Source organism: Protopterus annectens, chromosome 2.part1 (genome assembly GCF_019279795.1).
Source record: "Protopterus annectens isolate FY-2018-M chromosome 2.part1, PAN1.0, whole genome shotgun sequence".
Taxonomy (NCBI): Eukaryota; Metazoa; Chordata; order Ceratodontiformes; family Protopteridae; genus Protopterus; species Protopterus annectens.
In genome coordinates, this window is record NC_056729.1 from 930,710,186 (window position 1) to 930,735,663 (window position 25,478).

At 40.2% G+C, this 25,478-nt stretch overlaps 1 protein-coding gene across 1 annotated transcript in view; it reads left to right on the forward strand.

The window, feature by feature from the left end:
- Positions 1–1,993: 1,993 nt before the first annotated feature.
- NEK1 (NIMA related kinase 1) overlaps positions 1,994–25,478 on the forward strand; it is a gene marked incomplete in the record, with an annotated part of 3,475,820 nt that continues 3,452,335 nt past the window's right edge. The window contains 1 exon segment of the mRNA XM_044062568.1: positions 1,994–2,094.

A 25,478-nucleotide genomic window follows, 5' to 3' on the forward strand; every position in this document is an offset into this window, starting at 1 on the left:
GTGGGAGAGGAACATGGATCCATGTCTTTTTGGATTATCAAGCTTATTTATTTATTTATTTTACATTTGTTGACCAGGCTAGTCCAACTGCATATATGTCCATTTTCAGTAGAGGCCCGGGGAGAAAAGCTCCACAAAACACACTATCAATTTTACTATGTGACATTTACAAATGCAGGTACATTTACAGATATTTTGCCATTCATTACATTTCATTGCATTTCTGTAAACAGAATCATGGTACATTTCAGCTATGGTTAGCCATTCAAAGATATCTCTAATAACATTTTTAAATATAGGAGCACACTTTCTTTACGGTTAACAGAAAAGTAACTAGTTTATACAGGTATGGTGATTAGTACCCAGAGAAAAGTTGAGGTAGTTAGTCAGGGTTAGCACAAGGGCATAACCACTGTGCTAACCCTGACTAACTACCTCAATTTTAGAAACATTAGATTGTTTTAATAAGGAATTCAACAATTATTGGTTAAAGCCTTTAGAAACAATGGTTAACCTCTATCCAGTCTTGCAGACTCATTTGGTTTATTCATAGATTATTTATTTAACCGGGAAAGTCCGACTTGGAATAAAGCCAATTTTCAGTGGATGCCTGGGGAGAAACACTCCAGATGCATGTCTTTGTAACGGGGGAGGAAACCCACCCAAGCCGAGAATCGAACTGAAGAACCTCTTGTTGTAAGGCGACAATGCTACCACTGCACTACTGCTCCGTACTAGGCTAACTACCCATGCGGGCTATTTTAAGCCTACCTAATAATCCTATTTGAAAATCAAAGCTTGCACGTTCTGTCTGTAAGGTAAATACTTTAACCTCTATGCTAATTCTAACCCCCCCTTTTTTTCCTTTTGCCCAAATATAACCAGTATTTGTTGGTCTTAATATGTGGCTGACAAAGAAAGTGATCACAAGGAATTGGAAGACAAGAAATTGTCTGTGGAGTAGTGAAACCATCGAACTGGCTGAAGCAATATAGGCTGGGGTAACAGGAAGTGGAGACCTATATATATTTATTTGTTTTTAAAAAATATCTGCTTGGCTTAATTATACTGATTCCTTGATGAGTGCATGATGAGAAAAAGTGTATGGAAGGAAATAAGTATAAAAGGAGTTTACAGAGTTATTTTCCCTACCCATGAACATGGTATTTAATTTTTGCAAAGTGTTGCAGGACATACCTCAACCTCTAACAGCAAGAAATCTGGACAAAGCCTAAAATAGTTGGAGGACAATAGCAGAAAAATGGGACAGATTTTAAATATTGCTTTTATAAACTTAGAAAGTTGCAAGATTAACTGGATCTGTGTTAGTGTCTATTTTCCGAAGGATAGGAAGTCTGAAACTCAAATTTTATGTCATTATTTACTGACTTCAATCACCAGTGCTTTGCCAGAAAACCACCAATTTTATAAGGAAATGACCAAAAATATGTCAAAAATCTGGACAGTTGAGGGGTATGTGGGAGAAAAGGAGTATGAGACGTTAATAGATAAACTTATTTGATAACGTAGAAGAACGAAACTGGCTATTACATAAGGTGGGGCATGTTTCATTTGTAGCCATATGTTGAATTTATTGTACACCTTTTGCTGGTTGGTAATAAAAGTTTTCTTTAAGAAGTGAATTTGTTCCACATTTTGTACACATGGATGATTTCACTCCAATGTATTTATTTCGCTAAAAACAGCAAGTGGATGACTTTTTAAAACTATGCCGAATGCGATCGAATAGGAAATGTTAATAATAACTATTTCGATAGCCCCCTTCGAGCACTAACTTTTCAGCGGCTGCGAAGAGCATGTATTAGTACTGTGTGTATCTTTCAGTAAGCGGTTACCACGGTGAAGCAAAACCATTGCTTCAACTTCCTGAGTCGCTCAAACCAACATGAATGATAGACAGGTCGCTCATCCTTTGCTGAATTTCAACACACCCACAGGCAGGCCTTCTTTTTCAATTCCTGACGCGAAAGGCGGGACTGCACCTAGCAAGTTAGTTTGTAATGAGGAGCTGGTGCTGCATTATCCAGCACCGATCATTTCAGTTTATGGGATGAGTTTGTTGTTGTTCCTTTGGTATGTTGTAAGTATTTGAGGTTATGTAAAATTTAGTTGTATAAGTAACACTATTTAAAATTTTATTAACTATATTTCCGTTCTTCAGTTTTGTAATTGTTAAATAGTTTTACATTATAGGCCCCTTAGAGTAATAAATTCATATTATAGAGATATTTTTAACGTTGTATGTCATTGCTTGTAATACGTTTTGTGAAACAAGTTCTGATGTAGGTTTGTGTGTTTTGTTTTTTCCATTTTTATTTTGAACGGAAATAGGTTGTGGCATTGGCATGTTGTCTTTCTTTCCACTAGTCATTTATGTGCAGCAAGCTTATAACAATATTATAGGATTTAATTGTAGTTTATAGCGGAATACAAAAAAGCGTTTTACATTTTTTCCTTTAAACTATCACCCAATTGGTATTCGCTTTCAGCATCCTTAAAATATAGTTTTAATCTTGATAACTAGATAGCCGCAATTCATGCAAGCATGCTTTCCCTTTCTAAAGGTAGTTGCTGCATCATTTCAGAAATTACTTATTAAGTTAAAATGTATTTAATCATTTGGAAGTGTCTGCAACAGGATGTTTTAGTCCATAAATAGATTTGTGTCTATTCCCAGTGCTCTAAACATAGTGTACTGCACTGTCACTTGGAAAATGTTTATTATGTTTGAACTCGTTCAGATTCGCTGCTATGATTTATGTTTTTTCGCGTATTGTACGTTTCTCATAAACTCGCATCTTGGTAAATTTATTTGCCATTATTGCAGTGATATTTTTCTCTGTTTTGCTCTTTTTTAAAATACCTTTCTGCAGTGCATATAATAGCCTAAGGACAACACCCTAACATTTGACTTCACTGTTGTAGTAGCATGCCCGTGAGTTGTGCCGTAGAGGCTACTAATTTGTGTGTGGATTAACCACGTCAGGTACTGCACACGTGTTACATATCTTGACTATCCTATTGCTCTTCATTGCTTTATACAAAAATCAGTGACAGACAGACACACTCACGAACGGACGTACACACACACAGATAAACATCAGTTGTATTCACTGTGATTGCATGGAGTAGAAGTAGAGGCATTAGACAGTGTATGGGATACCTTGTGGGATTTTAAAAATAGGCTTTATTTTATGTCTTCGAACCTACATCTCTTCTTGTGACCCACATAGTGTTGTAATGCAGCTCTCTGGGGCAGTGTTTTCCTAGCTTATAAACGTACTTTATTGCAGTGTATACAACAGTAAATGTTTGAGTAGGTAATAGTAACATACAAAGTGTAAAATTACTAAATGGTGACAGGATACTGTGTAGTAGTATATTTTAAGACCATTTATTTTGATGGTAGAAATGTGCAATGAAATGTTAACATTAAGAAATTCAGTTAATTATGGATGTCACATTGAAAGCATAACTACATATATGCTGAATAAGTAGTTTATTACTGGAATTTCAAGACTCTCGTATTGGTTGCAGTGCTCTTCATCAGTACACAAACTTAGGTTCAGGCTTTCAAAAATGGCACTTTTAATAACCACCAGTCAAAAGAATGTATAATCTGTCTAGTTATAAAGTTCACTGAGTAAGCATAATGCGTATCATGTGTGGTTTTTTTAATTAGTGTGTGAGCAGCATTTGAAAATGTATATGTTAAGGTGACTGAATTTTCGTGGAGATGAAGTTAAAAAAATGTCTCTTGGTAAAAATATACCTTTCCACATCAAAGGCTAAGAAATCTGGACAAAGGCCCAAAATCTGGGACAGTTTTAAAATATTGCTCTTACCAACTTAGAAAGTCGATTAACAGGTTTTACATTGACATGCATTTTCTGAAACGCAATTCTGTCATTATTTATTGACTTCAATTCTCAAATCTTTGCCAGAAAATCACAAATGCTATGAGGAACAGACCAAACATACGAATGAAAAATCTGGGAGTTTGAGTTGTGGGTAAAATTGTATAGGTTAATAGGAAATTACTTGGCTAATAACCCTAAATGGCTTTTTTATGCCTAACTATCCTTCCAAAATATATTGAAACATGTTTTGATACCACTCATTTTATTGGTGGTATAGCTTGGCTATGGGTGATCAATAATTTTATAAACTTCTTTTTAATAGTGGCATAGGTGGCAAGACCCGGGGTAAATTTATGATTCTGCTGTCTACAGATCCAAGTTGCACTTGATTAAGTGCAGGAAGGAACTCTGCTTCCCATGGACAGGAAGCCTTTTCCAGAGAAAGGATAATGTGTGATGCATACCTGCCCCTTAAACATGTCTTATTTATGTTGCAAACAAAGTTTATGTACTTGGATTGTGTTTCTAATGCTGTTTGTTTTGTGGATGAGCATCAGAGCTGTAAGGATTGGATCAGAGGAGGCTTTGAAGGCTAGGAATGAATTCCTTCTTGGCAGTCTATATGAGTAATAGTGCAAGGGTAATGCTTTGAGGCCATCCACATAGAAGTTTTGTCTATACCATGTATTCTTTTGTAAAGGATGTCTGTAGTTACTCTAGTTGTTGCTTAAGCCTGGTCAGGTACATACTGAAGGGAGCATTGTACTTCATGATTTGTTTAATGAGGGCCGAGTACAACTAAACAGTGACACATTTGTACCTAGATGCCATACCCTTGTGCAGTGTAGAATGACTTCCTATCCACAGTAGGCATATGGTCAAAGGCCAAGTCATTGTCTACATGCTTCTCAAATTCTTTACAACAGTGATAGTGTATGTATTATCATAGGTTAATCAGTGCAGTAATTTCCAGGTATGGTTGTCTTTCTGAAAGATATGTTTATAATTTTTTTTGGCATGGAGTTTTGATTTACTGACTCCAGTTATTAGTTTGTGTCAAGCCTTTTTGGAGGATGTTTTGTGGGGATTTTATGACTGCGCCTGGTTTGCAAACATCTTAGAACTTGGTCAGCCAGAAGCCTTTGATGTTGGCCTTGATTTTAGAGAAGTTGATGCCAAAAAAGAGCAGTCCAAGCACTGAGCCCTGGGGATCTCCGCTAGTGACTGGCCTTTTTTGGAGGTGGACTTTCCTATCCTGATATCTTGTGTCTAGTCTGTGAGTCAGTTGGCTATCCAGCGGGTGACATAGGGTTTCATACCAAATTTTGTGAGCTTGTCTACATTGCCTGAACAAGGTATTGTGGAATACTTTGGCCAGATCAGTGTAGGCAGTAGGCACCAGTTTGCCTTCATGTATTGGTTTTGTGACTTTGAAGTCTACCAAGTTGAGTGGGCATGACCTGCCAATGTCTGAGGGTGTCCTATGTGATTTGTCATGATGATGATTATTCTTTTCATGGCCTTACATGTGAGGCTTGTTAGACTTATGTGTTTAATTTTAGTGGTTTGTGAATGGACAAGTAAAAATACAGACCACTCCAAAACAAGTCCAAGGAAAGCCAGCAAAGCAGGAACAAACAACTTTAATGTCGACTAAGCGCTTTCACCAAACAACTGTGGCATCATCAGAGTCATGACTCTGATGATGCCACAGTTGTTTGGTGAAAGCGCTTAGTCGACATTAAAGTTGTTTGTTCCTGCTTTGCTGGCTTTCCTTGGACTTGTTTTGGAGTGGTCTGTATTTTTACTTGTTCATTCCTTGCTGCCCTGTATTGGGTGTTCGAAACTTCTTGGTTTGTGAATGGTCCGCCCTTGTGCAGAGGGATAACAGTTGTACTTCTACAGTCACTTGACATAAAGCCTGTTTGGAGACTACAGTTAAATAGTGATTTTTGTGACCTTGATGTTAAGGAGGTGTCCTTGAATATTATGTCCCATCCATGCGGTGTTTTTGGCCTTGAATGCATTGAGGGCCTGCTCCTTACTGATAGTTGGGGGCACTATGTTTGGGGATATTTCTAGAGAGGTTGGGGATATTTCTAGAGAGGTGGTGGTGAGTACATTTGGGAGTTGAATTTATCACCCAGTAGATGTTCTGTATCCTCTGGTTCATAATGGGTGTCTTCATATACAGTTAATTTGGTACATTGTTGTATTTTGCCTTTGAGGTTTCAGACATAGCCAAAGAATGCATTGTGGTTGTTCCTAGCCTGGGAAGCTACCTTTACCTCAAAATTGGCTTTGGAAACTTAATTCATCCCGGAGTTGTTTATTTAGTTTGAGAGTGTTCTTGCCTTGCTGGGCATTGCATTTTTTTATTTTTGGCCATGATTTCTTCTTTTTTTGTTATATAACCTATTGATGTTGGAATTCTACCAGAATGGCTTGTTTTTTGTGTTTGTCCTGTGCTTATTTGCAGTAGGCACTAATGCCTCTGTGCAGCTGTATACATATGAATGTGAAGTTTTTTTGTGAATAACTCCACATAGGTAGTGGTGTTCCTTTGGACTGGAGAAGCTTGAAATTTTGCCAGAGGGTGATTTAAAAGTAGGAAGTTTTCCTTGGAACAATCTCTAAAAATTCCAGGATAGCCTGACGTTTCTTCAGACCTGAAGAGTAAGTACACCATAATTGGAGGTGGGATGACATGTTCCCCCATGTTCGTAAAGACTAGGTCAAGGATGTTAGTGTCCTCAGAGGGTGTACAGACTAGCTGGTCCAGGTCATTGTTTTGACAAAATCCAGCAATCTTTTTGTGCTTGCAGGTTTGAGGTTGTGTATGATTCCCAGTTTATAGAGGGATAGTTGAAGTCTACCGTGAGTGTGGTGTTGGGTTGATATGGATTTCTTGGGTCTTAGAGAGGGACCTATAGCTCACAAAGTTATGGTGAGGGGTATTTCATATTGTGAGTTGTACATGGAGGATCTCAAGTGTGCTACAATGCTTGATTAGCCTTGAGCTGTGATTGTTTTTGATATAAATTTTGACACCTCCACCTTGTCATTTTTCTGCGCAGTATCTGGTCTAAATGTGTTGATGACATTCTAGTCCTGCACTGCTGGGGTGCCCTTAGCAGATTTAAACCATGTCCAGGTACTTACATGTACATTTACAATGAGGCCGGAAGAGTTTCTGAGAAGTAGAGTTCTTGTTTATGCTCCTGGCACTTATCAGTATCACCTTTTAAATAATTCTGGTTTGGTTTAGTATTGTGGAAATGCCTAATCAAAGGTGGTGTAGGGGTGGACAAAGTTTTAGCCAATATTTGAAGCCCTGGAAGGGACAGGTGCACACCATCATCTGCTATGTCCTCCCAGATTGACATATTGTACCTCCTTTGAATGAGACCCAAAACTAGGCCAATTTATTAAAATTTATTTTTGTTCCTATTGTGGCATCATCCTTGGAGAAGGCAGAATGGTGCTTAGTGCTTAGCTCATACCGGTCTAGGACACACATTCTCAAAAAATGCTGCAGATGGTAAATGCAGCCACAAAATTAAGATGCTTGCTCCTTGGAAGGAAATGTATTGTTAGGTAATGTTTTTAATAGCAATGCATTGCATGGCGTTATCTTCAAAAGTCCATATAGCCAAAGCTATTGTTTTTCAGTAGTAGCATGCAGCTGGGCTTTTGGTACGGCTGTGCAACAAAAAAATCAGTGCTTTTAAACAATGTCTGAAATTCCACAGATTGCAAGATCAAACCTGTCGGTTCCTAATTTAAAATAAGTCCAGACTGTTTTACTTTCAGGACTTCTGGAGAACAAAGATTCTTACATGTTGGCCACTTAATAATAAAGACTGGGTTCCCTAGAAAGACACAATGCTAGGAAATATTGAGGGCAAAAAAAGAAAGGATACCAGGGTCCAAGGTGAATAGACAGCATCACTGAAGTAATGCATATTAATTCACAAGAACTTTAATGTGCCATTTATGTTGAGGTCATGAGGAGTTGGATTCAACTAACAATAGGACTGTACTGGCATAAAGTTAAGAATCTCTTTACTTTCCATTGGCAGTATAATTATTTCCCTCTGTACATGTACAGAGCAGCACTTGGTGCAAAATGGAAACTTTTTATAAATGTATTCTTCTTTCGGTTAGGTGTTGCCACAGCGGATCACCTGTTCGCTCATGATTGGCACTGGAGTTTTACGGTGTCAAGTTGCCAGCCCAGTTCCCAACCTTCCACAGAAGGCACACACATGCATGCATTCGCACCTAGGTCCAATTTAGAGTGTCCAATCCACCTACAGCATGCAGACTCCGCACAGAAGGCACCCCAGCCGAGAATCGAACCAGAGAACCTCTTGCTGTGAGGCAGCAACGCTAACCGCTGCACCACTACGGCTGCCCTAAACTTTTTATAAATGTATGTTTTGCACAAACATCCTGTAGACGTCAGTAATAAATATATCCAGTCCAAGAAAGGAAATATAAAAAAAATTACATTGTGAGATAATTCAGGAACCATTCCTCAGTGGTTGCATTTGTGTCCACATTTTTTCTCTATATTCCAAGTAATGTGTACATTGCAAAAAAAAAGGAATAATTTGGAAGTCCATGAGCTTTTGATGCCACATTGGTGATCCTATATTTTTTTTTCAGTGGAGAGAATTTTTTCCTCCACCATTTTGGCAGGCCTTGCTTTAAAGTATTTACTTCTCACTTCAGGGATGCTGTGCTTCAGGAATTGCAAGCACAACTCCTGTATGTCACCCCCTCCCGTTTCCCTTTATTGTGAAATTCTTGAAAATTATACAGGGCAAGGCAGAGGTTGTTCCATTTTGTCCCTGACAAGTGTCCTTCCCACTGCTTTAGCTTCACCTCATGAAAAAAACTGTAGCACTTAAACCATTCAAGGCCCTTCTGACCATCCACTTGGCAAATCTCCCCTTTGCCTTCAATCCCTTCTACATGGTTACTCCACTTTTGATAATGGTTTGAGACCCTGCATACCTTGAGACTTTCATCCACGTTGACTTAGAATAACAGTTAGACAAAGTTTTCCTTTTAGGGCAGTCTCTGGACAACAGGATGCCTTTTAAGTTCTGCCATGCTTGATTTATTTGTCTCCGATTTGTTTTTGGCCTTTGGTATTCTTCATTGAAGTTGTATTTAGTCTGTATATCTAACTTGTCTACAAAGAAGACACTCTTGAAAATGAAGTACTTTCTCAATAAAGTTGTCATGAATGGAGTTTCTAGGTTTTGAGCTACAAGATTCCTTACCTGAATTTTCATTAAGACAATGCACACATGTGGCCTAACACTTCAATGTGGGAAAGAACCTTGGAGACAAAATTGAATTCATCAGCTTGTTCATCTTTTTACTCTGTACTCCAAGAGAGGCTTGTATCTGTCGCATTGTTTGGATATACACAGGCAACTGCGTCAATATATGAATTGAGTAGTAATTGGGGAAAACCTGAGCAAATTGTCAGTTTGAGAACTGGGTAAGAAACCAAAGGCACATCCTATCAGAGGAGTGGCTACTGTTTATGCTTTCTTGATTACATCTGTGAATTGTATTTCTGTAGCTGTGATGTGGGTTTTCTGTGTACTTCTGCAAGCCAATACAATTTTGATATTATCTCAAGATTCAGGTTTGTCTTCAGGTCTGGTTATGTTATGACATAACCAAAAAGGAAGCATGTGGGACTGCTGTAATGGTTAGTTAAAGTGGGTAAACTGGATTATGATTACATAAGATATGAAAGCTTTGTGTTTAACTTGATGACAGATTATCTTGATCCATGTCCATCCACTTTAACATACTCCCCTATCTTCCCTCATCCGTCAGCCTCGAGGCCTGGAAGCATGTTGAGGAACTGGATTTTCAGTTCTACAGTTCATGCAGTGCGCTAGTGCTCAGTGTTCTAGAGCACTCTAGAGATTTGGGAAAGAAAGGATATGTATAGTATTGTGGGAAAAGGGAAGGAGTTTGAGCCTGGGAAGGTTTTCATTTGCCATGCTGATTAGTGACTGTAGTAGCAAGTTTTAATTGTTTAAAGTGGTTGGACAGGATTGTGTGACTGTTTATGGTAAGCGGGAAAACATTTCTTTCCTGTGTGTTTAATATTCCATTTTTAAACCTCTTACCATTGTTGACACTAAGACAGCATGAATAATTCTGCTTAATACGGAGACTTCTCAACCCGTGGTGGTGGTGCTGCTGTAGCATTGTCGCCTCACAGTAAGATGCTGTCCGGTTCGATTCTCAGCTAGAGCGTCTTCTGTATGGACACCTTCGTGAATGGGCGTACCTTCGTCGAAGGTTGTGCGTCAGGGCTGGTAACTCGGCATGTAAAAATCAACTACCAGTCATTAGCGGACCGGAGTTCCGCTGTGGCGACCTCCTAACCGGGAAAAGCCGAAAGAGAAACAACAGCAACTGAGACTTCTCAAGGTTAATAACTAGGATTATAGAATGTCTGTCTTGTGAGACTAAATAGTAGATTGGCTGTTTCATATGATAAGGACAAGGTTATTGATTCAGATCCTAGTACTTTTTATTGCCAAGCAGTTCAGACGGGTATGTGGTTCAAGTTTTAAACATTACTTTTTTTATACTTCAGCGTTATCCATTTAGTATATACTGAGCAAATGGTACAGTAGCAGCTTCTCAAAACTTCAAGTTTTTTAATACAATTAGCATAAGCGTTCCAGTTGAGCAATATTATATAACATATATATAGTTAGATGTCTCTTTAAATGTACAAATTGCATACATTTTCATAATACTTTACTATAGTACATTAAGATGCAACTTGAATCCTAGTATGAGGGGCTTATTGGGTCTTGAATGAAAGAAATAAAGGTAACATACACAAGACACCACGTTTTACCTTGTTAAAAGTTTCATGGTTATATCCTTGGTCTCAAGTTCATGTGGATAATAGGAGCATCTTCCTAAGTTTATTCCATTCCTCTGTATCTGGTGTTCACCAGATCTGTTTAACCTTCAGGGCTATTAAAATTGGCAGCTGTTGCAAAGTAATCGACACTGTTACCAAAGTTGTTTTTAGAGAATTAACTGAAAAAGTCGAGTGTAGGGACCACTATTTTAATTACTGTTCATCTCTGTTCTAGTGAGGCTATTGAACAGCCGACTTGTTATGACATTAAAGTCTTTAGGACTCATCTTAACATGGATAAGGCATATGTCAGCAATAATCAGTCTTTAGAAGTACACTTTAAGGAATTTTTGTGTGTGTTAATTCACTGGTAAATGGCAGTATGAAACTTCAGTACATTTTTCTCTTGCTGCAGTACATAAAACCACACTCCCTGTTCCGTTTGATTTCCTGTTGCCCCTCGCATTCTTCCTCTTACACTGAATTTGATATCCCTATGTATCCGTAACTTTGTCAAAATAACATACTGACATTTCCCTTTAATTTTGCCATTGCTTCCTCAGTACTAGTACAAGTTAGTTCTTCTTGTGTGGAAAAAGCTTTCAACTCTGCTTAAAAAGTAATTGTGCATTTCATTTTTATACCTTTTACACTCCTTCTCACCTTAAGTAATTGTAGTCTGTTTTGAAAAGTTGTACTTGAATAGTTATGATCCATGTGTTATCATATGATCTGCTACAGTGAATTTCTTTCCGGGTGCCATAATTTCCTTACCACCTGCTGTTTCTTGTATGTAGTTACAGCATGCATTAAAAATGCATGAGTTTGCCTTAGGGTCTTTATTATATATTGAATGGCAGCCAACACACTTTTCTCATGTTCTAGTGAAGGTTTCCTAAAACCTGTCCATTTTGCATCTTGGTTTTCAGAGACTCCAAGTCCAATCCCTCTTCCTCTAGCACGCCACTTGGTTTCAGATTTCTGCTGCAAATCTTGTCTCCCATTGCAACCAGCTGCTGAGCCTTATTTTGTTTCTTGCCTGGCCACCAATTCTTCATTCTTTTTTTGACATCAGTAGTATATTAGGTGTCTGTCATCATGGTGACCTGCTGAGCATACAGTTAAGCCGAGGGGGCCCATCTGCTTCATTTGGTGGTAGCTCTGGTGGATATAAAAGATTTCATAGCACCTATCAAAAAGAGTACGTGAAATGCCTTGCTGCCCTTGCCAAATTTCCTAGTAGTGTAAATACCACCTAGGGTCTAACCTAGTCAGCAAAGTTTTTAAAAAGAAAATTAAACTTTAGCTGCTTGTAATCTTCTTATACCTCCTTCTTGGATCTAAAATCCAACATATTCAGTTGCATTAGAAATATCATCCTCGCATAGACCACAATTTACTATGCTCAACACCAGGGATTTGAGTGTACATCCCGATTTTCAGCAGTGTGTTGCTAGAGCATTACTTAACTTCCCATTCCAAATATTAACCTACTCTAGGATTCTCTCCATTAAAGTTTGGTTAGTTTTACCGACATAGAATCCCTCACATTCTACACACTTGGCCAAGTAGACTATATTTTTCGTAGTGCAATCTGTATAAAAACAAAATTCAATAGTCTTCGTCATTCTCGGGTGAAAAATGGAAGTTACCGTCCATATAAATTTGCATGTACTGCAAGATCTGCAAGAAAATGTAGCCCTGCATTCAGATTGTACTCTCGGAGACTGTCTGTAACACAAATGATGTTTTAATATTTTGTTGTTCCTAAATGCAAACTTAGGTGAGGGACCTATAGTTCTACATAAATCAAGGTCAGCCATAAGAATGGGCCAGTTCTTTTTAACAGTGCCATTACTAGAAAAACTTAAAGTAACTCTGCTCATGGTGTCGGTGGTCATCAGTTCACTAGGTCTGGGTGACTCTGTTGTACTGTCAGAGAAATAAGGTTTGGCCCTTGAATCCCTACATTCTCTTGCTTCCAACATAGCTCAATCTATATCACCTGTTCTGTAGCCTTTGTCTATGAGCTCAATTCTAAGAGTATCTAAGGCTTTCTCAAGTGGAGTTGTTTCAGTATGTAGTCTCATGACCCTTAATATATGATTCTTCAACACATTCCTTGGAATGTTTTTTGGGTGCATGCTAGTTCTGTGCAGAAGATTATTCTTAGATGATTTCTTGTACATCTTAGTAGATAAACCACCAAGCATGTTTTTATGAACTGAGACCTCCTAGAAAATCGATGTATATATCTGAATAGTGCATAGTAAATTTAAAAAGAGACAATATTTTGCAAGAAGGCCACACATTCTGTCAATAGCTCAACTGACCCCTTCCACATAAAGAATCAAAAAACGTATGTTGCCAGTCTGCTTTCTACATAGATTTGCATCTCCAACATCCGGTATCACAATTTTTTTTTTTTATCCATAATTTCTGTTTTGTGTGAATGATACAAATATTTATAAATTTCCATGACAACAATTTCCAGTATAATGAAGTGGTAGTTTTGCTTTGAGTATGACAATATTAATCTCTTATCCTCCACCAGAACATTGGTAGGAGAAATCCGATAACTGTTTTTACATGTAATTTTTTTGTTTCTTACTAATTTAAGTATGTTCTATAAATGTTTTTCCTGGATCTTTTCCTGAATCAAGATTATTTAAAAAATGAATAAGTGTTAGGAATTTTATTGAATTGGATATTAAATCAACTGACATACTATTTGTGTAGCTTCCCCATACTATATCACACCCATTCATAATGAAATCTATAGTAAAAGGTCCCTCCATTTCATCATTTGTTGCCAAAAAGTCAGATTTTGATTTTTTTCTTTTTAAAGTCTAGCATTTTGGAGAAGTTTAGAGTATTAATAGTTTTTCACATTGGAATTTTTAAAAAATAAAGTCCCTAAATGTAATTTAAAATAGTGGTATGATGTGGTGTTGGCATTCTTACTAACATATTCTTTAGTAACCATTTAAGATTATTCCATGAAATGTGGGTGTTTTTATACATGTATTGTTTAACTAGATGATCTCCATGAAGTTTTTTTTCCATTTGGATGAGTAATCAGAATTTAACCATAAGGCAACCATTTTGATAACCACAAATAAAAGTGGAAGATCCTAGCATGAAAACCTATTGTTCCATTTATCCACTTGTATGATGATCGGAAGGCAATTTTGGTTTATATGGGAACCAAAGAGTAAATCATTAAATTGTTTGTTTAATTAAGTCTTTAGTGGGAAAAGAGAAGATGATCGAAATAATATTTTTAAACAAGAAACATCTTTGTCATGTATGATGCAGGATATGTTACATTTATATAAATGACTGTAAACCATAGCAACACAATCTCAGTTGCAAACATTACCCATTCTAAACCATGCGACACAACTGTAGGTGCAAACAGTATACATCACTTTTAACATATCCAGTCATTGTTGGTCAACCAATATAGTATTATATTTTTGGTAAGATAGGTTAACATTAACCAAGATGATCTTCCATGGATGGAAAACTGTTCCATTTATCTATTAAATTTATGGAATCCAAAACAATGTTTTGTTTGCTGTTCATCTAATAATGGCAGACAATTATTTGCATAAATAGACATAAAAGAATAGTCTGTGTTTTAATAAAGATATGGTTATAAAACGGGAACCTGATGATAAGTCTTATATCTTGTTTTATAATGGGAGAAAAAAGTGAATATTTCCAAGATGGAGTAATATTAGAAAGATTTTTAAAGAAAGTACGTGTAATAAAATAAGTAATGTCTTCTTTAGTAGTAATTGTATAGTTCATGTGTAATCCCATTATTGCCGGGATCTTTATTGTCTTTAATTTGCTGTTTTAATTCCAGCATTGTAATGGGTTTCTCTTAATTTTATTTGATCTTTTATTTAAGTATGGATGTTGTATTTACCTGTTTTGTATCATAATAACTTTGTCATAGTAATTTCTTAAGCTATCTAATGTTTTTTTCTCTAACTGTAGCTGTCTTATTGCTACTTGATATAGAAATTTCTTTGATTAGATCAAAATAAATGTGTGTGTGTGTGTGTGTGTGTGTGTGTGTGTGTGTGTGTGTGTGTGTAAAGCTAATGTAGGCATACTTTTAGGATTCAATGAATATGATTATTTCACATTTTTAAAATTCATTTTCATCTTTGAGTTCATAGATTGGTACTAGGCTGTCGGCCCTAGGGCCTATACAAGCCTAGCCATAACAATTCCCTGGCTATTTCTTCCCAGAATATTTAATTCCCTGGTCACCTGTCTAGCAGGGTGACTGACGTGATCCCCGGGGTGAATTTCTTATCTGCCATCCAATCGTCAAGGTTCCTTTTGAAGAGGGCCAAAGAGGCGCTCAGCTTGACATGTATGGGCAGTCTATTCCAGAGTATGGTGAGTCTCTGGGTCAGGAACCTATCCCTCCAGCATGTTTTGTTCATTGTGATGCCCATGTTTAGATCCCTGGAGCGTGTAGCTCTGAGGGAATGGGATTTCTTTAAGTGTAGCATGTCCAACAGCACTGGGTTTGACATGGCCTTGTATGTTAAGTAGAGACCGCCTCTGAGTAGACTATATGCAACAGAGTATAGCTGGAGTTTTTTTAGACGCTCAGCATAGGGCATCTGCTTTAGGCCTGTGATTCTTTTAGTGAGGTATTTCTGCAGCCTTTCCAGTTGTTGCAGATGTCTTGTGAGGTACATACCAAATGGGGCATTGTACTCTGTAATGGGTATAATGAGGAATGAGTACAGTGAGACATTGACATCCTTTTTCCTGGATGAAAAGCCCTTTCATTGTCCATGCTGGAGTGAATGACTTGAGACGTACCTCCTTGGACTACATGAAAAGAGACATGGAAGAGCTCTTGGATCATGTGGCCCAGGCAGGTATGACCCTAGCCCTGAGTAGCATCCTGCCTTTGCCCAGAATGATACCACAGTTTAAGGACAAAATGACTGCCTTCAACAATTGGCTAAGCTTATGGTGTCATTCAAAGGGGATCCAGTATTTGTCTGCCTGGGAAGACATGATCGACAAACCACGTTGCTTTGCCAGAGATGGTCTGCACCTGTCACCCCTGGGATTCAGGTTACTGACTAAAGCTCTTGCCACCCGTATAGTGCCTTTTTAGGCAAGGTTCAAATGATAAAACCACTGCTGTAACAGATACAAGCATGCAAAATCTGAAGGTAGTGCTACTCAATGCTAGAAGTCTAAACCTCAAAATGCACTCTCTCGAGGCACTCCTAAAAATGGAGAACATCGATATCTGTGCAGTAACTGAGACCTGGTTCAAGGCTGCAGAGAGCACCCCTGCAATACCAGGCTACAACTCTTACCACACTTTTCGGCCACAAAACCAAGACCGAGAACACCAAAGGTGGAGGAGTGTCCATATTCACACCTCCAGGCTAGTTGCCCAACACAATGCATCTGAAATTCTCCAGGTGCAATTAACACTAGGTAAGACTGCAATCCAAATTGTAGCTTGCTACAGATCCCCCACCATGCCCCAAGATTCTCACTACACCTTTCTAAACATACTGGAAATTATTAAGATACAACCAAACACCCTAATACTGGGTGATTTCAACTACCCTGCCATTAACTGGGAAAACTACTCTGGTACCAACTCCTTTTCCCATCCAAATTGTAGCTTGCTACAGATCCCCCACCATGCCCCAAGATTCTCACTACACCTTTCTAAACATACTGGAAATTATTAAGATACAACCAAACACCCTAATACTGGGTGATTTCAACTACCCTGCCATTAACTGGGAAAACTACTCTGGTACCAACTCCTTTTCCCATCCAAATTGTAGCTTGCTACAGATCCCCCACCATGCCCCAAGATTCTCACTACACCTTTCTAAACATACTGGAAATTATTAAGATACAACCAAACACCCTAATACTGGGTGATTTCAACTACCCTGCCATTAACTGGGAAAACTACTCTGGTACCAACTCCTTTTCCCAACCGTTCTTGGAATTCATAAATTCCAATGCCCTGGATCAACTAATCCATTGTCCCACCAGGGGCTCCAATATCCTAGACCTGGTCATTACCAACATGGGAGATAGATGCTCCACACTGGTGGTCACCCCCTCATTGGTCAGGTCTGACCGTAAGCAAATCACCCTTGACATCCACATCCCACCCCCACCCCCCAGTAAGGAAACCTTCTTTAAAAAAACTACTCCAAAGCCAACTTCATGCTACTGAAGTCAGAAGTGACAAACTTCACGACACCCATGCAGACGGGATCTGAAAGTTCGACTGCAGAATCCTGCACCTAAGGCACTGTACGAGCACATCCACTTGTGCATGAATCGTGTCATCCCAAATAGAACCAAGATGCTCTCCTCCAAAAAAAAAGGAAGCCAATGTGATGGTCCCCTGCTATAAACAAACTATACAACAGAAGGAAGAAACTGTTGCAGAAAAGAGGAAAATCCCAGGATGCAAAAAACTCCCTCACCAGCTTCATTAAAAAGCTGAGATCCCTCATAAAATCCTCAAAAGCTAGTTACGAAAATAAAATTGCCAAAGATTCCAAAGACAACCACAAGGCATTCTATAGTTATGTCAAGAATCTAAATGGCAATGCTCAGATCTGCTCTGAGCTAGAACAGAATGGCATTAAATTTACTGATCCCAACAATATTGCCAATATCCTTGCAGATCGATTTAGTGCCAACTTCAACCCCCTCTCACCCCCTAAAGGGCCCATTTCAATACCAAAAAATTGCCAAATTCCGGTAATCACGGCCACATGGGTAGAAACCGCACTCTCCAAAGCTAGGAATACAGCATCCATGGGACCAGATGACATCCCAGGCTGTGTACTACATGAACTACAAAATGAACTGGCACCTCATCTAAGTGTCATGTTTAATCATAGCCTCACCTCAGGCTTTGTGCCCACTGAGTGGCACACAGCTACAGTTATCCCACTCCACAAGGGGGGATCTGCCTTGGATCCCGGGAACTACCGTCCCATCAGTCTGACAAGCCTGATCTGCAAGGGGATGGAACGCATTATCATGGAACTTATAAACAAAGACATTGGCAATCTTCAAACACTGGACCCCACCCAGTTTGGGTTTGTGAAGGGCCAATCTTATCTCCTGAATCTGACTGACTTCTTCAAATCAGTCTCCAGAGCTGTGGATGAGGGTAAGGCAGTCCACACAGCCAGTCTGGACCTCGCCAAGGCCTTCGACACCATCCCCCACTCTGGAATTATAGATAAACTTACTAATCTGGGCATAAATCCCTACGTCACTCGATGGGTTGCCAACTGGCTTACTGACGGAACCCAGACTGTAAAAGTAGCAGACTCCAAATCCAGCTCCAGACAAGTGGAGTACCTCAGGGTTCAGTCCTGGAACCACTCTTGTTTGGCATGTACTCCTTTGAAGTACAGGCCAACACTAAAGGACTCTGGCTAACAAAGTTTGCAGATGACTGCAAACTGGGAGCCATTACTGAGTCCCAAAAATGATGTGGATATTCTACAAAAGGGCCTTATAGAAACAGATGCCTGGTACCAGAGCCATGAGCTGAAGCTTAATGCCAAGAAATGTATCCCCTTTGGAAAAAAACATGTACCCATAAATTACCACATAGGTGGCAGGACAGTAAACATCGAAAGTGTGATGAGAGACTTAGGGACACAGGTGGACAGTGGTCTCACTTTCAATAACCACATCGCCACAACAGTCAGGAAAGGTTTCTATGTAGCACACCTCATCACTAAGGGCTTTTCATCCAGAAAAAAGGAGGTCATTGTCCCACTGTACTCAGTCCACATTAGACCCATTATAGAGTATAATGCCCCGTTTGGTATGTACCTCACAAAACATCTGCAACAGCTGGAAAGGCCACAGAAATACCTCACTAAAAGAATCACAGGCCTAAAGCAGATACCATATGTTGACAGTCTAAAAAAAAAAAACCTCCAGCTGTACTCTGTAGCATATCGTCTACTTGGAGGCGATCTCTGCTTAACCTACAAGGCCATGTCAAACCCTGAGCTGTTGGACATGCTCCACTTAAAGAAATCCTAATCCCTCAGAGCCACACACTCCAGGGATCTAAACCTTGTAATAACAATGAACAAAACATGCTGGCGGGATAGGTTCCTGACCCAGAGACTCCCCATACTCTGGAATAGACTGCCTATACATGTCAAGCAGAGTGCCTCATTGGCCCTCTTCAAAAGGAACCTTGGTGATTGGATGGGAGATAGGAAATTCAACCTGGGGATCATGTCAGTTGCCCTGCTAGACAGGGATCCAGAGAAGTAAATATTGTGGGAAGAAATATCCAGGGAATTGTTATGGCTAGGGTTGCATAGACCCTAGGGCCGATAGCCTAGTACCACCCTATGAACCTTAGTGATGAGGTGTGCCACATAGAAGGTTTTTCTGACTGTTGTGGCTATGTGGTTATCTAAGGCGAGACCACTGTCCACCTGTGTCTCTAAGTCCCTTATCATACTTTCTGTGTTTAGTGTACTGCCACTTATGTGGTAATTCATGGGTACATGGTTTTTCCCAAAGGGGATAAATATACATTTCTTGGCATTGAGCTTGAGCCCATGGCTCTGGCACCAAGCATCTGTTTCTGTAAGGCCCTTTTGTAGAATATCCACATCATTTGGGGATTTGATAATGGCTCCCAGTTTGCAGTCATCTGCTAACTTTGTTAGCCAGAGTCCCTTAGTGCTGGCCTGTACTTCAGAGAAGTAGATGCCAAACAAGAGCGGTCCCAGGACTGAACCCTGAGGTACTCCGCTTGTCACTTGTCTGGAGCTGGATTTTGAGTCGGCTACTTTCACAGTGTGGGTGTTCTGACAGTAAGCCAGTTGGCAACCATCAAGTGACGTAGGGATTAATGCCCAGCTTAATAAGTTTTATTTTTGATTCCAGAGGGGGGGGGGGTCTAAGGCCTTGGCAAGGTCCAGATAGGCTGTGTGGACCACCTTACCCTCGTCTCTGGAGACTGATTCGAAGAAGTCATTTAGGTTGAGGAGACAAGATCGGCCCTTTACGAAACCAAACTGGGTGGGGTCCAGTGTTTTGAAGGTTGCCAATGTCTTTGTTTAGTAATTCCATGATAATGTGTTCATGTCTTTGCAGATCAGGCTCGTCAGACTGATGGGACGATAGTTCCTGGGATCCAAGGTGGATCCCCCCTTGTGGAGTGGGATAACTGTTGCTGTGCCCCGCTCATTGGGCACGAAGCCTGAAGTGAGGCTATGACTAAACATGACACTTAGTGAGGTGCCAGTTAATTTTGTTGTTCATGTTGTACACAGCCTGGGATGTCACCTGGTCCCATGGATGCTGTATTCTTAGCTTTGCAGAGTGTTTTTTACCTGTGTGGCCTTGAGTACTGGAATTTGGCAGCCTTTTGGTATTGAGATGGGCCCTTTAGGGGGTGGGGGGGGGGTGAAGTTGGTACTGAATCGATCTGCCAGGATATTTGCAATATCCTTGGGATCAGTATATTTAATGCCATTCTGTTGTAGCTCAGAGCAGATCTGAGCACTGCCATTTGGATTCTTGACATAACTATAGAATGCCTTGTGGTTGTCCTTGGAATCTTTGGCAATTTTATTTTTGTAACTAGCTTTGGAGTATTATGAGGGATCTCAGCTTCTTACTGAGGCTAGTAAGGGAGCTTTTTGCAACCTGGGATTTTCCTCTTTTCTGCAACAGTTTCTTCCTTCTGTTGTATAGTTTGTTTATGGCAGGGGACCACCAGATTGGGTTCCTTGTTTTGGAGGAGACAGTTTTGGTTCTGTTTGGAATGGCATGATTCATGCACGAGTGGATGTACTCGTACAGTGCCTTAATGTAGGTTTCAGCGGTCAAACTTCCAGTTCCCATCTGCATGGGTGTCATGATGTTTGTCACTTCTGACTTGAGTAGCATGACGTTTCCTTTGGAGAAGTTTTTTATGGAAGTTTCCCTACTGGGGGTTAGGATGTGGACATAAAGGGTAATTAGCCTATTGTCAGACCTGACCAACGAGGGGGTGACCACTGGTGTGGAGCATCGATCTCCCATGTTGTTTATGACCAGGTCTAGGATATTTGAGCCCCTGGTGGGACTATGGATTAGTTGGTCCAGGGCATTGGAATTTATGAATTCCAAGAACCGTTGGGCAAAGGTGTTGGCACCCAAGTAGTTTTCCCAAATAATGGCAGGGTAGTTGAAATCACCCAGTATTAGGGTGTTTGGTTGTATCTTAATATTATCTAGTATGTTTAGAAAGGTGTAGTGAGAATCTTGAGGCATGGTGGGGGATCTGTAGCAAGCTACAATTTGGATTGCAGTCTTTCCTAGTGTTAGTTGCACCTGCAGAATTTCGGGTGCATTGTGTTGGGCAGCTAGCCTGGAGGTGAGAATATCCTTGGTGAATATGGATACTCCTCTGCCTTTAGTGCTTTGGTGGCCGAAAAGTGTGATACGTGTTGTAGCCTGGTATTACAGGGGTGTTCTCTGAGCCTTGAACAAGGTCTCAATTACTGCACAGATCTCGATGTTCTCCATTTTTAGGAGTGCTTCGAGAGAGTGCATTTTGAGGTTTAGACTTCTAACATTGAGTAACATTACCTTCAGATTTTACATGCTTATGTTTATTACAGTGGTGGTTTTGTCCTTTGAGCCTTGCCTAAAAAAGGCACTATAGGGGTGGCAAGAGCCTTTGCCAGTAACCTGAATCCCAGGGGCGACAGGTGTGGTTTGTCGATCATGTCTTCCCAGGCAGACAGATATTGAATCCCCTTTGAATGACACCAGAAACTTAGCCAATTGTTGAAGTTAATCATTTTGTTCTTATGCTGCGGTATCATTATGGGCGAGGGCAGGATACTGCTCATGGCTAGGGTCATACCTGCCTGGGCCACATGATCCGAGAGCTCTTCCATGTCTCTATTCATGTAGTCCATAGAGGTACGTCTCAAGTCATTCACTCCAACATGGACAATGACAGAGTCGTATTTGAACTTGTTGTGGAGTGACTTGAGTGCATGCGTTATGTGGTGGATCCTGGCACCCGACAGGCAGCTGACAGTAATTTTCTCCTTGTTCAGCCTGGTGAGTGGGACGTCAGTGTGCCTGACTATAGAGTCACCTATGACTAAAGTGTTGGGTACGTTGTCTTGCCTTAGGGGCTGTTGTTTGGTGTTTTGAGCTATATGTCACTTTGGTTGTGATTGGTGTTTGTGTTTCAGCTTCGGAGGTCCTTGTTGCTTGGGCAGGTTAATGTTAAGGGCCTCCGCATAAGTGGGTTTAGTGTTACTATGTGTGGATGTTGGTGCCGTGAGTTTTGAAGGGCTATGTGTTGCTTGAGGTGTAGTGCAGGTGTTAACCTTCTCCTCTTGACTGTCTAGCACAATCTTGGCTGGAGAAAGCTTTGCTTCCAGTTTGTAAAATTTCAACATTTTTGAATTGAGATTTTTTTTAATCAAGAAGACGTCTTACTTTTTAACATTGAATTTTTAAATTAGGAGTTTGTTTGCAGTTGTAGTAATCCCTTATCCCATTCCTTCCTCTTGTTGATGTACCAATCCATAATTTTACAGTATTAATAAGGTTTTACAGAATTTCATAAATTCACATCTGAAACCTCGCCTTTGTTGCTGTTTTCTAAAAATTGTTGAATTTTTTCAAGAAACAAATTTTTAAATTCAATTATATTATATATGAAGGTAATCTATTACAGGGAACTGAGTTTCTTGGTTTAATCATAATGTATGTAATAGCATTATAGTCTGATAATGGACATGAGACCACTTTAATTTTTCCCAACCTAGAGACTCTACAATCATTCAAACATCTTTTTATCAAATGATAAACATAATAAATCTGATAGAGGAAATTCATTAGTATCTCTAAACTTAAATCAACACTTAGTAAACACTTGGCACTAGCAGATATTTTAGGTTTAATAGATACGCTAGTATCTTTTTCACTTAAAAGGCAATTAAAAATCACTGGTCATACCAGGACTTGCTTTCACATCTGAGATTATCTACCCATTTCTTGGTAAATTTAGCTCCAATAACTGGAATCCAGTAAACTTTAGTGAAGTATACAGTCTTCTTTATTCCTTTATTGGTATAAGTACTGATAATTTTGGGAATTCATATAGTTTCTTCAGATAATTGCAACTTCTTGTTCTCCTCCTCCTAAGAGTGTGCAGTCTTTTGATTTAAGCCTGTCATATCTTTACTGGTCAAATGAGTTTCATGCAAAAAAATCTGAGGTTTAAATATTAGTAAACTTCCCCTTTTCCACCTACTATAGAGTCCATTTACGTTAACTGAAATACATTTCAGATGTGATGTATTGTAATAATGTAAACAGTCATGTAACATTCTGTTACTGATAATTTTTCCTTTAAGTAATTGCATTGAATTGCCTGCATAATTGAATAAAGCAAAGTTATCATAAATAAGTATTAGCAATTGGCAGATACCAAATTTAGAGCACCAATAAAATTTAATCTTGGTTAACCTAACTTTAAACCAGTCCACTAACATGGAACTTAAGGTTCCTAGTTTGAAGAGAAATCCCATCCAAATTACCCACCAAGTGTATACTTCAGGCAACACTTTAAACTTGCTGCTACTCTCTGTATATAAGAAATGGAACAAAGAAAATGTGATGTTAAGTTGTCTATCTCGCCTTCATTCTTGCTGGATGGGTTCGGAGCTGATTCTTGGCTCCGACTCTGCCTTTTACTAAAGCTCGAGAGCTATTTACCGGCTCGAGGCCTCCCCTTATCCCACAATGCTAGGTGTCAGATACCCAGATCTCGTTTGCCTCTTCAGCTACGAGGTTGCGTTTTTTACCAGCTCCAGGTCGTATAATTCTTTTACTGCTTTTTTACTGTCAGAGTTGTTGTTATATTTAGATATTCTAATCTATTAGTTTTATTAGATCGTGTAACCCCTTTAGACCCCACTTAGGATCTCCTTTTTTCTGTTGTTACAGAGTCTCCCCCCCTTTGGGGTAGTGGTTAGGCATGTTTCTTTATAGTATTGTGTTTTATTTATATTTATATTTATATATATATATATATATATATATATATATATATATATATATATATATATATATAATTTGTGTGTTAAGTTTTTGTTAGTGATAACTGTTGTAGTTATAGTGGTATTGTATTGTTAGTTCTAGTGCGTGTGTGTCTGTGTATATTGTTTTAAGCACTAGTTAAACTTCCCTTGGTATCTCTTTTATCATGTCTAAAGATACCAAGGTTTCAGGTTTCAAGAAGTGTGACTCGTGCTGTCAGAAGATGTCTCTGACAGACGGTCACACTTCTTGTGTTTATTGTTTGGGCCCCCTACACCTGCAGGACTCTTGTTCAGTCTGTCATGCTTTCACTCCGAGAGTCCTGCAGGAGCGTACGAATAAGCTCATTTTGAGAGGCTTGTTAAAGCCAGAAGGATCCCCGGCCAAGCCTTCGGGGAAATCCTTAAAGCCCGCCAAACCGTCGTCTCCCTGTTCGGAGCCGACGCCGAGCGGAGCTTCTGCTTTCTCGTCGGTTCCGGCCGGAACTGACACTTCGAGACCTCAGTTGGTTCCGACTTTGCTATCGAAGTCTTCTCTGAGCCGAAAGCGTTCGAGATCCCCCTCTTTAGAGTCCGTTCGCTCAGCTCCCAGGTCCCCATTACTACAATCGGAGCGGAGCCATAGATCCCATTCCTCTCGGTCCTCCAGGCTATCTGATCATGACTTAGAGAGGGTGGTCAGTAGGCTCCTTAAGTCCCAGGCACTGGCCAAAATGTTGACTAGCCCTTCTCAACAGACTGTGGCTAACCCTGTTTCTTCAACAGTTCCTCCTCCGACTCTACTACCATGTTCGGAGCCGGAGCTTGTTGGGGCTTGAATCGTCGGAGCTGATACCCCACCTTTCAGCTCCCTCGTCGGCTCCGATCTCTTCATTGGTTCCGTCCTTGGAGGGATCTGGGCACCGAGACTCCCTCGTCGGCTCTGAGGGGGCGAGTGGCATCAGACCCTTGTCCGACCCCGTTCTCCCTCTCGGGGCCTCGGCCCAGGTGAGCTCGGCCCCGACATCAGCCTCGGAGCCGTCCCTCTCTGTGCCGGGAGGGTTTCGCGTCTCTTCGGAGCGGGGACCCTCTTCTCTGCCTGATAGGGGTGCCTTTGAGGTCATGAGGAGCGTGCTGACTGCGCGATCGACCCCTTCGGCTCCTCCCTTCATGGTACCTGCGTCGGTCTCTGTTCACCCTCCTGACCCCAAGCGTGGAGAACAAGCGCTCCAGGTAGCCCCATTTGGGTGTATCTTCCTCTTCCGAGGCCTCCCTTGATCTCTCAGAGGAGCCCCCTCGGAAGAGAAAATGTAAGAGGAAGCATGTTGACTCCCCCGAGTCAGTCACCTCTGACACCGACTTGGAGGATTCGGAAGGGTCCCCAAGGTCCCCCTCTGAGGATGTCTTCTTCTCAGACATCCTTGAGATGCTTAAACAGAGGGGGAACTGGACCGCCCTCAACCCTTCCGAGGACAGGTTGGTGTATCTGGACGCTTTTGGTTCTCGCCCTTCCACCTCCTGGGTGTCTCCGCCTTTCGACCCGCTCATGGAAGTAGTGGCTCG